Here is a 13,231-nt window from a genome sequence, read left to right on the forward strand (position 1 = left end):
GTGCATCACTGTCACAGATGGTACAGTCGCATGGAGCTTTGGATAAAATATGTGTCAAAGTTGAGCAACTCGGTTTATTGACGGAAAAGGACCATTAAAGGCCATATAATGTACATTATTCTCATTCAATATTCAGCCTATGAACCATTCTCCTCTAAGGCCAGACAGTAAATAAGCCCACAGGCCCATTAAGTTTAGGGGGAAAGTATGGGTAAGACAAATTCAACTGAAAATTCCAAGCATAGGCATTCAGAACACTTTAGACGTCAGCAGAGGACACGCTACAGAGTGACGCAGAGTAAAGTGTTATAAAATCAATAACCAATGAACCACTGTTCAAAGTTGTTATTAGTGTAAATCAGGATGGACCAGTAGGGCCAGAATGATGATCGGCCTAGGCCTATGGACGGGAGGGAGCCTACCACCAAATGACATCACACAACAGAACCAGGCCTTCTCCAGATCAGGAGAATGAGATGGAATAGGCTATTAGGTCTAATGTAGGGTCAAGTGTGTGTGTGTGCGTGTGTGTGCGTGCGTGCGTGCGTGCGTGTGTGTGCGTGCGTGTGTGTGTGTGTGTGTGTGTGTGTGTGTGTGTGTATTGTATATTGTATATTGTATTGTCTATATTTTGGAATGGATTGTTGGTATAAAACAAACAGGCCTAGGTCAGAGGGCCACAGACAACCTGACAATGAAGTGAATCATTCAAAATGTTGTATTTGGCTTAGTTTTGATGCCTCCACACCTTTAATAAGACTTGGAACATTAATATTAGGTGTGTATAACATAAACATGTTTGAATTTCCCCAATTTTACAGTAAAAAGTTCAAATTTTTGTTGTTTGGACCAACTTAGCAGGAAGTTGGAGGCCAACAAAAATTGGTCAAAGGGCCGCATTTGGCCCCCGGGCCACAGTTTGGACACCCCTGGCAGATTGATAGGCCCATAATTGCAGCAGAGCAGGAAAAAAAAAAAAATCCAGAAAACCTTGTTATTAATTAATTTAAACAGTTTACCAAATTAGGGTTAAAAGAAATTCCCAGGTCTAAAAATATATAAATTGGAATAGGATCAAGTAAAATTGCAGTGTCTAAATTATCTTTTGGACACGTCGGACAATTTGTATTGTGCAATATAAATATGAACCATTGAAGTATTGAAGTAATTAATTAAACATACATAAAATAATGAACAAACAAATATGTATTCAGACATGTATTAAAATATACTGTTGACTATTTGCCAATAATATTACACAAATAAAAGTTTTTTGGATGGATTGTAACTACTTTTAAAAGGACAATTTAGTACAAAAATAACCTGCAGAGTAAATTGAGTAAACCTGCAGAGTAAACTCCCCCTGCTGGAGATAATTACAACATTGGCGATAATAAAGTGAAATCAACAGTGTTTTTAAGACTACAGGCTGTTTGAGTGTAGAATAAGTTCACATGTATATCATGTATTTGCATGACATATGCAAATCTGTGTGCGACAAGCTCACCTGGTCTCAGCAGGATCACAGACATTTTGCTTAAAACATGCTAAGGTTTCTTTTCCGTGCCAGGCTCTTCCAACTATTTGTGCCTGTAGTTTGAGTAGACCTCTGTGCCTTTAATTCAGTTTCTTAACCAGTTGTTATGCACTGAGGTTTCAATGTCCGTGAGAAAAATAACTAATGATGTTAAAACAGACTGATGCCATTACCTAAATAAAATTATACTGAGCTAGTGCGCACACAAGCCGACACACTTAAAGGACTATCACAGGCCTCAGAGGAAGAGTGAAACATTAAGGACATGAAATGAGAGTGGTCCTTTTCAATATTTAATCAAGATACATTTCAAATGTAACCCAAATGTATAATCACAGCAAATGGGGACAGAATGAATTGGTGTTTAGAGTACATATTATTAGCTGCTAGTGTGATTGTGTGGTGTGAGTGTGTTCTTCTGTCTTTGGGAAGCCTGATTTCAAAGCAAGACTGTTTTTACACACTCTAGATGTTCATGAATGTCCCATTCAGTCCTAGTTTGAAGAGGTTCTTTGAGGACTGGAGGAGCTGTGCGTGTAAAGACGAAGTTGTAAGTGTATTATGTCATCATCTTTATGTCCATTGAGCCTATTTGACTTGCTGCTAACAAGAATTAACGCTTATGTTAGCCTACATTAGCATACACAAATTGTATATTAATTTGAAACTGAAGTGCCTTGTTAAAGGTCCATCAACATTTCTGGTGGAAGATCCGCCACTTGTCATTGAAATGTGACTGTGTTGCCAGTGACGTTCCTCTGCATGGAATTAAGTACATTAAGCACAAGTCAAGTTACAGGTCAGATAAGAATTTGTGTTTTGAATGTATTGTTTGGCAATAAAAACACCTATAATGAAATAAAAAACAGACAGATAAGTTTAATTCCATAGTGTGGAAAGCAAAGCAGAAAAATCTCCTTGGAGTCAAGCAGGTGGCGGACCCTCTATCCCAAAAGTTCCATAGTTTAGCTTCCACATACCCCAGAATGAGCCCTTTTACTAAGCACATGTCTACAAAGCATGACTTGAAACCTCTTGTATAGAGCCTTGCAGATGACACAGGACAAACTCAGCGGATGAGAGCTGCATATTTGTGACTTTTGACAAGCAGGCCATGGCATGTTTGTGCACGCTACCTCAGATCAGTGACACACTACAAAGCCCGTCTTTCTCTCTCACTGTTGTTCAGAAACATTTGGCCTTCCATCTCCTTCAGAATTGCGTGTGCGTGTGCATATGTGTGCATGATGAAGCCCACTGGTGGAGTAACAGTAGACTGGCAGTATTCCCAGACCGGGGTTGTATTAGCCATGCACACCAGAAAAGCTCTTCAGGTCCGTGTCCTGGCTCTCCAGCAATGCACTTTGTAATGACTAACACAGAACACTATGGAAACAGGAACATAACAGTCAGATTAGGGATGGGCCTGTTAATGGAAAAAAAAAAGGTTTCTAAATATGGCTGAACATTACAACTTGTTCAAAAATATAGAATTCCCATTAGATTTACAGAGTACATTTTAACCAGGAACACTCACCATTGCCAGAAGACTGAATTATTAACTGCTACAACACATCAATTCTGTAACCGGGTTAGCAACTTAACTGCTATCTCCGTGTCCTTTAAGTTTAGTACAATAAAAAAAGCAAAAATAATGAGCTGGTTTTCTCATGGGAGTGACTTGTGTGGGAGCAACATGTGTGTCTTGTGTTAGCAGAGCATGCACACTGACTCTTCACTTATCATATTACCATTTGCATTATTTAAGCCTTCAATAACCAGTCTTATACAAGGGACACGGCACGTTGACACAGAGAAGGCGAGATAAGCCTGAAGATGGGAGAGTATTCAAATGGACTTTAATGGCCTTCCAGAACCCCGTCAGTTGAACTCTTAAATGCCACTGCCATTAGATTTGTTTTTTGCTTTGGCCATTGCTTCGTGCTTGTTGTTGGTTTCTCTCCTTCTCGTGTACAGGTTTGCTGATGATAACAGAGGCAGTAGTGTGTGGGTTATCAAAATACTAAGACAGTGAGCTCACCCGCACAGCGCTGAGGTCACTTACCGGAGTGTGGCAACCGGACCAATCACCAGTCAGTCTATTATCATGTATGCAGTGTTGCTATGAGTAACTGAGACACGCAGCGCCTTGCAGATCTTTTATAACGATGGCCGCCTCACTGCAATGTCTGTTTGTTCAACTCCACAACTTCGTCTCCTGATTGGTAATGAATGTAATTTGGTTTAGAAATCACAAGATCATTCTCCCTTCTTCTCGTGTTGTTTACCGTCCCCTGCAGGGATGTTTTCTGACTCTTTCCAATGGCAGAGGGAAGTAAATAGGCTAGAAGACTGAAAACAATGTTAATTAACTGATCATTAACCAGTGGAGGCAGACCCCTGAGATCTAAACAGGCGCCCACCCACCTGCACCTCACCATTTGGCTAACTGGACTCTTAATGACTAATCAGAGGCGAGAGTGATTAGAACGCCTCCTAAAGGGAAGAATTTATGATTGTGTTAGTGTGTACTTTACCGTTGTTGACAAGTAAGTGAACTGCTGGGGTTAAGGAAGACCAATTGGGTGGATATGGCAGTTGATTGTTGAAATTGGTCATGTGTAGTCACTTAAAGTTCAATTAATGTGAGAAAAAACAAGTATTTGCACTCCATACTATACCAAACCCAATTCTTTATAGCAGATAAAAGAAAATGATTTACCGCAGAACATATTTGAGTTGATGTTTGGTCAGTATGTATATGTATGTATATGTGTTTTGAATAATTGCAAGATAGGATAAGATATTCAATCAGTTTGATATGGATTTTTGAGCCAATATTTGTCCTGCTGTGGCCGATAACTGATATCTGTCGATACCAATTTTGATTGTAAAAATTTAAATTGATTAAAGTTTTCAACACTGTTTATTGAAAGAAAATTACAATTATAGGCCCTATTATGTGCCTTTAATTATATAAATATATAGCCATATATGTTTGGGTTGTTTTTACCCATGTTGCTCTTCTGTTTCCATTTTTACTTATTAAAAAGGACAAATTTGATGCACTAAGGACGAACTTGGAATGACACACGGACACACAAATTTGGGCAATTTAGAAAGAAATATGCGAAATGTTTAATATCAAACGGGTATGATATTTGGGAAACCCTCCCATATCGCTGATACCAATATGGGACAGATAATACCTTTCCTGTTAAAATAGAGCATTATTATTATTATTAACAGAGCACAATGTGTGTGTTCCCTCTCCTTATTTCTCTGGTAGAAAATAAGCTCCATCCTTAACCAGCACCACCTTAACCAATTTGTGCCATATTTGTGATGGCGCATCTGCCCTCTCTGTTCTTTAGGAAAAACGGAATCTTCTAAACACCCCAGTATCTTTTCGTATGAATGCTTACCGAGAGGAAACGATAGATGCAGACATTCCACTACCCATAATTCCCCCTCACTCTATCTTGTTGCCATGGGAACGGCAGCAGACGGGAGACAGGTTCATATCGGCCTCCCCCAGGTCTCCACTAGTCTCCTTCCTCCTCTCTCTCCTCCGCTCTGGTGTGCTGTCAGGGCCCGGCTGCTCCTGTGTGGGCCACTGATACTCGCTGATTAAAGGAAGTTATAATTTGATTTTCTCAGCAGGCGCCGTTTAATAGAGCAGTTTAACTAAAGCTGTGGATCCCCAGGGCTTATATGGGAGAAGGAGAGGGTGAGAGAGGAGGCGAGTGGAGGAATAGTGTTAATCCCAAACACTACGGAGTTATCACCCCCAAAGATGACTGCGCTAACCGCTTCTGCCTTTGTAATTCTGTTTACATCCATCTGTCTTTCTCTTCACTTCGCAGATTAATCTTGCTCCACTCTCCTTCCCCTCCCAAAAAACCCTGCATGGAAGGGCGGGTTACTGCGTGTATCACTGGCCTATTGTGATAATACCGTTTAATTATGCTCTCTAGCTTGAATCAGCCCTATCACTCCGCCTCACCCCTCCCAATGACGAAAACCAGCAGCGAGCACCCGTCTGTGGTGTGTCTACTTCCTCCCACCACCCACTCGCCGCCCCCTCCCTCCCGTACCCACGAAGCCCCCCCATCACCACAACCACACTGCTCCGTTCTCCAGCTATTTCAGACCCATTTAGCAGGGATAAGCATCTTGAGACAGACAGAGGGCTTTTTTTGCTCTCTTTCACACAGAAGCGAAGAGAGGATATGGAGACTGGCATCCCGGTGCCCGCATCGGAATACCAAACAGGGGGCTTGGGCATCTTAATATGCAGTGTGGGACAGAGGCTGAGATCAAAGACAGGAGAGGAGGCACAGACAGACAGAGATGGGTGGGAGGGTGAAGGGGAGGACGGAGGGAGGAGGAGAGCAAGCCCACTGCGTTCTCCACATCTGAGCATCCTCGCCTTGACATCATCATTTGGGCTCTGCGTCACTCCCATGACCCTAAGAAAAATCAACAGCTTAATTACTAGTGGTGAGGAAATCTACATGCACCCTCCCGTAGCCCCCCTAGGTGCTCTCATTTACATATGCCTGCTGTATGTAAATTCAAGAACACAATCTTGCCTTAAAGTGGAGACACAAATTTGTGCAATGACTCATAAATTAAAATATGAGTATGAATATTGAGGTAACAGTTCTACTACATGTGTATAAAATAAGAAAGCTTTCCTTTTGTTATTGCTTTGTTACAAACTGTGTATTAATTAATGATTATGAATGTAATTAAATAATATTAGTTGTAATAGTGGGCTCTAGGTTGCACCAACACTTCACCATCATCTATGTTGGGTTTACCTGCTTTATTTACATGAAACTTACATTCATTTGCTAACCTAAATCAACCCATATCTGAACTTTGAACCGTCCTTTTAAAAGTTGTTGGTTTTTTATACCTGACTCTCGACTGTGTCACTTGATGCTGTTGCTGTGACGTGTCTTGTCAGCTGATTTACACAGGTCTCTGAGCTGTCGTCCTGCCTCTACCGGTAGGAAGACAGCGCCATCTGCCGTCCAACTTCTCCAGGGCAATATCCCAGGTATGAGAGAGTAAAAAGGCCCCCTCGTCCTAGGTGCAAGCTGAGAAGACACCTCACAGCAACATCTCGCGATAACCCTGAAGACAACTCTAAGTGAGCAGTCGACACTATCAGGCATGAAAACCAAACTCTGGTCTGAAAAAAGAACCTTGGTTTATTTACCTCATTGGACTACGTAAACAGTCAGTCTAGATTATCTTGCTCAGCGCACGAGGATACTGATAACAAGAATTGACCCACCGTTTTGTCATTTGCCCACAAATATTTGGTCAATCATGTCTGAGCTTCTCAAATCAGAGAAAACGTTGTCAATGCTTGTATTAAGTTGCTCAAAACACCATGACATCAAACACTGTAATGTCATGAACAGCGTTTATTGGTCACCATGTCCTGCACCAAGACACAATGACAGTATTGCTATAGGCCTGTGTCATCAGATTGCAGGTGGATGATGTGCAAGAGCCCTCCTCCTCCTCCTCAGTAGTGGAACCACATTTTGCTCCCTTTCACGAGAACAAATGTGTTCCTCTTATCTCATTCTGAATTCATACTTTACACACTGTTTATCTATATAAATAAATAAGCAGCATCTTCTCATTCTCCAGTGCACATTTGCCTTGTTTATTCTTCCATCATAGAGCTGGCTGTGGATCTACCTTTCGCCACCTAGCCCGCCTTTCCATATCTCCTGAGTCAATTAAGATCGTGAGTAGCTGTCCCTGAAGCGGTGTAGACAGCCTAAATGAAAAGGCAGTGGATGTGAAATATGAATCATTAGAATACTGCAAGGACGGGCTGGGGGGAAGAAGTGAGAATGGAGAGAGGGAGGGGTCCGCCTTGGAGATGAGAAAAGAAGCAGAGGAAAAATGAGAGAGCAGATAATAAAAGATTAACGTCACGCCTCTCAGAGTGGTGGAATTTCAAAAAAACCTTACAGATTATTTACCCTTGTCCATAGAATAGGATGGATACAAGCGCACGAGTCAAGCGTACAGGAGAAATGGTAAAATGGCACTACTTTTGGGTGTCCATGATGGTGTTGCTGGCATCCAAACAACTGCACCATGTGCGTGTGTGTGTGTGTGTGTGTGTGTGTTAATGTTTGTTGCTTCTCAGACTGCAAAAAGAAAAACGACAGAAAGCAAAAGAGAGATGGAGAGAAAGTGCGGGCAGATGTCTGCATTCACTCTGTGGGAGGCTCAAGGCTGTTTGCCGAGGACGGAGAGAAAGAAAAGGGATAGAGAGAGGCGCAGACAGACAAGAGAGGCTGGGATTAAATGAAACCTGTTTGCCTTTGATTCGTGGCTAATTTGCAGTGAGATAAAGAAAACAAACCACCTACGCAGCGCCACGCATGAGCCACATATAGCCTCTGTTCTCTCCGAGGAGTTCACTGACACACAGAGCCATCTCCAGTTCAAGCTTTTGTGCCCTTCTCGCCAATGACATTGACATTTCTCAACCCGCTAACCTCTGCCTGACTTCAAACTCATGTCTATTTTTAATTCCGGGGCTCTAAACCGTTCCACTATCAGCTCCTTTTGCTTCTTGAATTGAGAGCATTATGCCTTCCAACACTCCAGAATACCAGCAGAGTGCGTTGCCGGAGAAACACATTGACTAAACATACACACACAGAGGCAGCACACAGGCGAGGCGAGGCGCAAAGTCCTTCCTCATTAGCCCTGATTCCCCCTGAGTGACATCTTTAACAAAAGGATGCAGCCTCTGCCGCCATGGCAACAGCCTCCTCCATCTCGATGCGGCGCGCTGCTTTAGTCTGTTTACATGATGGGATCGCCGCCTCCTTTGCCTGCACTCAATCGTCCTCTTTCAGCTTCCATCGCTCTCTCCTCTGCCTGTTTATCACCACATTTCTCCCCCTGTCTTTCCCATTACAGTTTGCAGCCCCCTTTTTAGACACACTTAGGTAATCCATGGGTTTCAGGGTGATGGAAACCTAGCACCGTTGCCATAGCGATTAACAATCCAAAACTAAATATGATATCTTTTGAACGGGCAAAAGTCCTCAAAGTATCACCTTTTAAGCAGGAAGCTGAAACCCATGAATACATTATTAGAGGGTATAATTAAAATGAACAAAGAAAAGTATCTTGCCCAAAAAGGGACATAATTTTAAGTACACTGTAACTTTTCTGGTGGAAGGTGGTGTTAAATTTTCCTAGAATGTTCCACAGTTTGTCATTTTATTCACTTATTTTTTTAAACTAATTTGTGCATATCCCTGGCGGCCTAATAGTAGTGAAAATTACTTTTTATTGTAGTTTTCAACATTTAGTTGCTTTAAAATTTGGCATAGGTTTCAACACGGCCCCAAATGACCCACTCCTCTCTGTTTATCCAGGTTTGGGACCGGCACAATTGTGGTTGGGGTTTTGGAAAAGGCATAAGTGGACTGAAAATACCTTCCACGTCAAAAGAAGGGCAACGCAACAACAAGATAGAGTATTTTTGATGTTGTTTGAGAGTATTAAATTAATATTGACATGATACTGCCACACACCTAAAAAGGCACTCAATGATATAGTTAGATTATGGTCAGTGCCTATAATTGTGTGATCAGACCTCTGCCAAAATACTTTGCCCTAAATACTTTTCTGACCTACTATGTCAATACAAACACATTTGAAGTTGAATTATTTTCTTCATTTTAATTGTGCGCCAGCTTTGTTTGAGAGTTAGTTTCCACATTTTTCACCATGAGTTAGAGTGAGTGAATATCAACACTCATGGTTGACGGTTCAATCCCCTCAGCTCCCATTTATGCTCTGGAAGTGTTCTTGGGCAAAACACTCTCATCACCTCTCATCACCTCTCGTCTTTGTGCCATTTAGGAGTGTCTGAATGACGAGCAGATTGATGTAAACTGCTTGACAAATTCACCTTGATTGTGCCATTTACGCGCTGTATATTTCAGACGATTCAGATTTCATCGATGGTAGAATAAAGAGCACTTGAAAAAAGTATGTCACGGCGAGGACTATCATTACAGACCACCTGCTTGCACACCACACGGCAATATATCTGAACTCGGGGAAAGGTACATAACAGGAGTGCGTGGATTTGATTAAACGTATTGTAGAAAGTGCCTAAGAGCTTCCAAGAGACTGTGATATCTAGGCCATGGGAGGCCAGAGCAGCCGGTGTGTCTACTGTCACAGCAAATCAACTGTCAGCTGTACACCACCTGCCCGCCCACACTCCGCACACACCGCACACACACACACACACACACACACACAGATGCACACAAGTTTGAGGAGGGCACTAAGAATAGCTTGGGCCCAGAGTGCTGCCGCTCCTCTCTCCTCTCCACCTGCCACCATCATACCCACGGTGCTTCACTGGCACCATTAGAAGCATATATACAATCAGAATCCTCATTGTCTCATGCACTTTTGCAAAGAGCTGACCCCGCCCTTCCCGCAGCTCGCTAAATGACTCACCTGCAGTAGACTGTACACAGACGTCACCGTGTCGAACCCTGGAGCATGGATTTGTTTATTGACGAACAGAGCGGGGGGCAAGAAAAGTCAGAAGAGGAGCGTTTCAATCATCTGCGTGCGTGTACCGGTCTCTGCTTGTAGCCAAACATTGTACACAAGTTGAAGAAAAATTCTCTAAAAATACTCAAAAGTACAAAGTCGTGGTCCAAGAAATTACACAAGCAAGTATAAAATAAGTTGGCCTATTTGTGGAAACTACAACTCAATAAAGAGTAATTGTCTGGACATTACATCTTGAGTTATAATTTGAAACAAATGTAATTGGAAACCGAATACATCGAATCATTATACGGTATTTTGAAAGTACTCACACGAAAAAGACAAAGAAAATATAAGGAACGGTTCAGGAAACAACTAAATAAAGTCCAGACTAATACTTTGGGACCATGACGCAGCCATACACATCATTCCTTCTCATTCATTCACAACAGGGGTAATTTCACATACATTTGTACCGATACATGCACCTATGGGTTTCAGACTGATGAATAATACCTCCATAACATTCAAAGAGTTATTTTTATTGTATGTTTTGAATTGTCAAACAGTAAAGCGAATCCCATGACTCCAAGGACAAATATAGGCTGTATGAATAAAGATGAGAGAATGAGAAAGTTAATTCAAGTCTGCCTCTTGCCACTGTCATTTTTCCACTTTTTGCAGGACGACAGGTACTTGACTACTCTGAAGGACCAGAACCATTGCGTCATATCCATGGGCGTCAGAGTGATGAACTTTGAGCACCGTTGCAATAGCCACAATTCAAAATGAAATATTATATCTTTAGGCCTACGGGCCGAACAGCAGTGCAGAGTACCCGGCCTTCTTGGAGTCCTTGGGAGGGGTACTGGACAGTGCACCGACCGGGGACTCCGTTGTTCTACTGGGGGACTTCAACGCCCACGTGGGCAATGACAGTGACACCTGGAGAGGGGTGATCGGGAAGAACGGCTTCCCCGATCTGAACCCGAGCGGTGTTCAGTTATTGGACTTCTGTGCTAGCCACGGATTGTCCATAACGAACACCATGTTCAAGCACAAGGGTGTCCATCAGTGCACATGGCACCAGGACACCCTAGGCCGGAGGTCAATGATCGACTTTGTTGTCGTGTCATCAGACCTCCGGCCGCGTGTCTTGGACACTCGGGTGAAGAGAAGGGCAGAGTTGTCAATCGATCACCACCTGGTGGTGAGTTGGATCCGCTGGCGGAGGAGGAAGCCGGACAGACTTGGCAGACCCAAGCGCATTGTGAGGGTCTGTTGGGAACGTCTAGTGGAGCCCTCTGTCAGTAGGGTATTCAACTCGCACCTCCAGGAGAGCTTCTCCCATGTCCCGGGGGAGGTTGGGGACATTGAGTCCGAGTGGACCATGTTCTCCGCCTCCATTGTTGATGCGGCTGCTCGGAGTTGTGGTCGCAAGGTCTCCGGTGCCTGTCGTGGCGGCAACCCCCGAACCCGGTGGTGGACACCGGAAGTAAGGGATGCCGTCAGACTGAAGAAGGAGGCCTATCAGGCCACTCTGGCTTGTAGGTCTCCGGAGGTCATCGACGGGTATTGGCAGGCCAAGCGAGCCGCGGCTCGTGCTGTCGCAGAGGCAAAAACCCGGGCCTGGGAGGAGTTCGGGGAGGCCATGGAGGAGGACTATCGGTCGGCACCAAAGAAATTCTGGCAAACCGTCCGGCGCCTCAGAAGGGGGAAGCAGTGTCTCACCAACACCGTTTACGGTGCGGGTGGAGGCCTGCTGACCTCAACTGGGGATGTCGTCGGACAGTGGAAGGAATACTTTGAGGATCTCCTTAATCCCTCAGTCACGTCTTCTGAAGAGGAAGTGGAGACCGGGGACTCGGTGGCTGGCTCATCCATCACCCAAGCTGAAGTCACTGAGGTTGTTCGCAAACTCCTCGGTGGCAGGGCTCCGGGGGTGGATGAGATCCGCCCTGAGTACCTAAAGTATCTGGATGTTGTAGGACTGTCTTGGTTGACACGTCTCTGCAACATCGCGTGGCGTTCGGGGACCGTGCCTCTGGACTGGCAGACCGGGGTGGTGGTCCCTCTGTTCAAGAAGGGGGACCGGAGGGTGTGTTCCAACTACAGAGGGATCACACTCCTCAGCCTCCCGGGTAAGGTCTATTCCAAGGTACTGGAGAGGAGAATCCGACCGATAGTCGAACCTCGGATTCAGGAGGAGCAGAGTGGTTTTCGTCCCGGTCGTGGAACACTGGACCAGCTCTATACCCTCCATCGGGTGCTCGAGGGCTCATGGGAGTTTGCCCAACCAGTCCACATGTGCTTTGTGGATCTGGAGAAGGCTTTCGACCGTGTCCCTCGGGGTGTCCTTTGGGGGGTGCTCCGGGAGTACGGGGTCCGGGGCCCTTTGCTCAGGGCTGTCCGGTCCCTGTATGACCGGAGCAGGAGCTGTGTTCGCATTGCCGGAAGTAAGTCAGACCTGTTCCCAGTGCATGTTGGACTCCGCCAGGGCTGCCCTTTGTCACCGGTTCTGTTCATAATTTTTATGGACAGAATTTCTAGGCGCAGTCAGGGGTCGGAGGGTGTCCGGTTTGGGGACCACAGGATCTCATCTCTGCTGTTTGCAGACGATGTTGTCCTGATGGCTCCATCAAACCCGGACCTGCAACATGCACTGGGACGGTTTGCAGCCGAGTGTGAAGCGGCTGGGATGAGAATCAGCACCGCCAAATCCGAGGCCATGGTTCTCGACCGGAAAAAGGTGGCTTGCCCTCTCCAGGTGGGTGGGGTGTCCTTGCCCCAAGTGGAGGAGTTCAAGTATCTCGGGGTCTTGTTCACGAGTGAGGGAAGGATGGAGCGTGAGATCGACAGGCGGATCGGTGCAGCGGCTGCAGTGATGCAGTCGCTGCATCGGACCGTTGTGGTAAAGAGGGAGCTGAGCCGAAAGGCAAAGCTCTCTATTTACCGGTCGGTCTACGTTCTGACCTCACCTATGGTCATGAGCTTTGGGTAGTGACCGAAAGAACAAGATCGCGGATACAAGCGGTCGAAATGAGTTTCCTCCGCCGTGTGGCTGGGCGCTCCCTTAGAGATAAGGTGAGGAGCTCGGCCACACGGGGGGAGCTCGGAGTA

The sequence above is a fragment of the Eucyclogobius newberryi genome, unplaced genomic scaffold, assembly GCF_026437365.1.
Source record: "Eucyclogobius newberryi isolate DKJ021-1_F unplaced genomic scaffold, fEucNew1.0.hap1 SCAF_14, whole genome shotgun sequence".
NCBI classification, from domain to species: domain Eukaryota; kingdom Metazoa; phylum Chordata; class Actinopteri; order Gobiiformes; family Gobiidae; genus Eucyclogobius; species Eucyclogobius newberryi.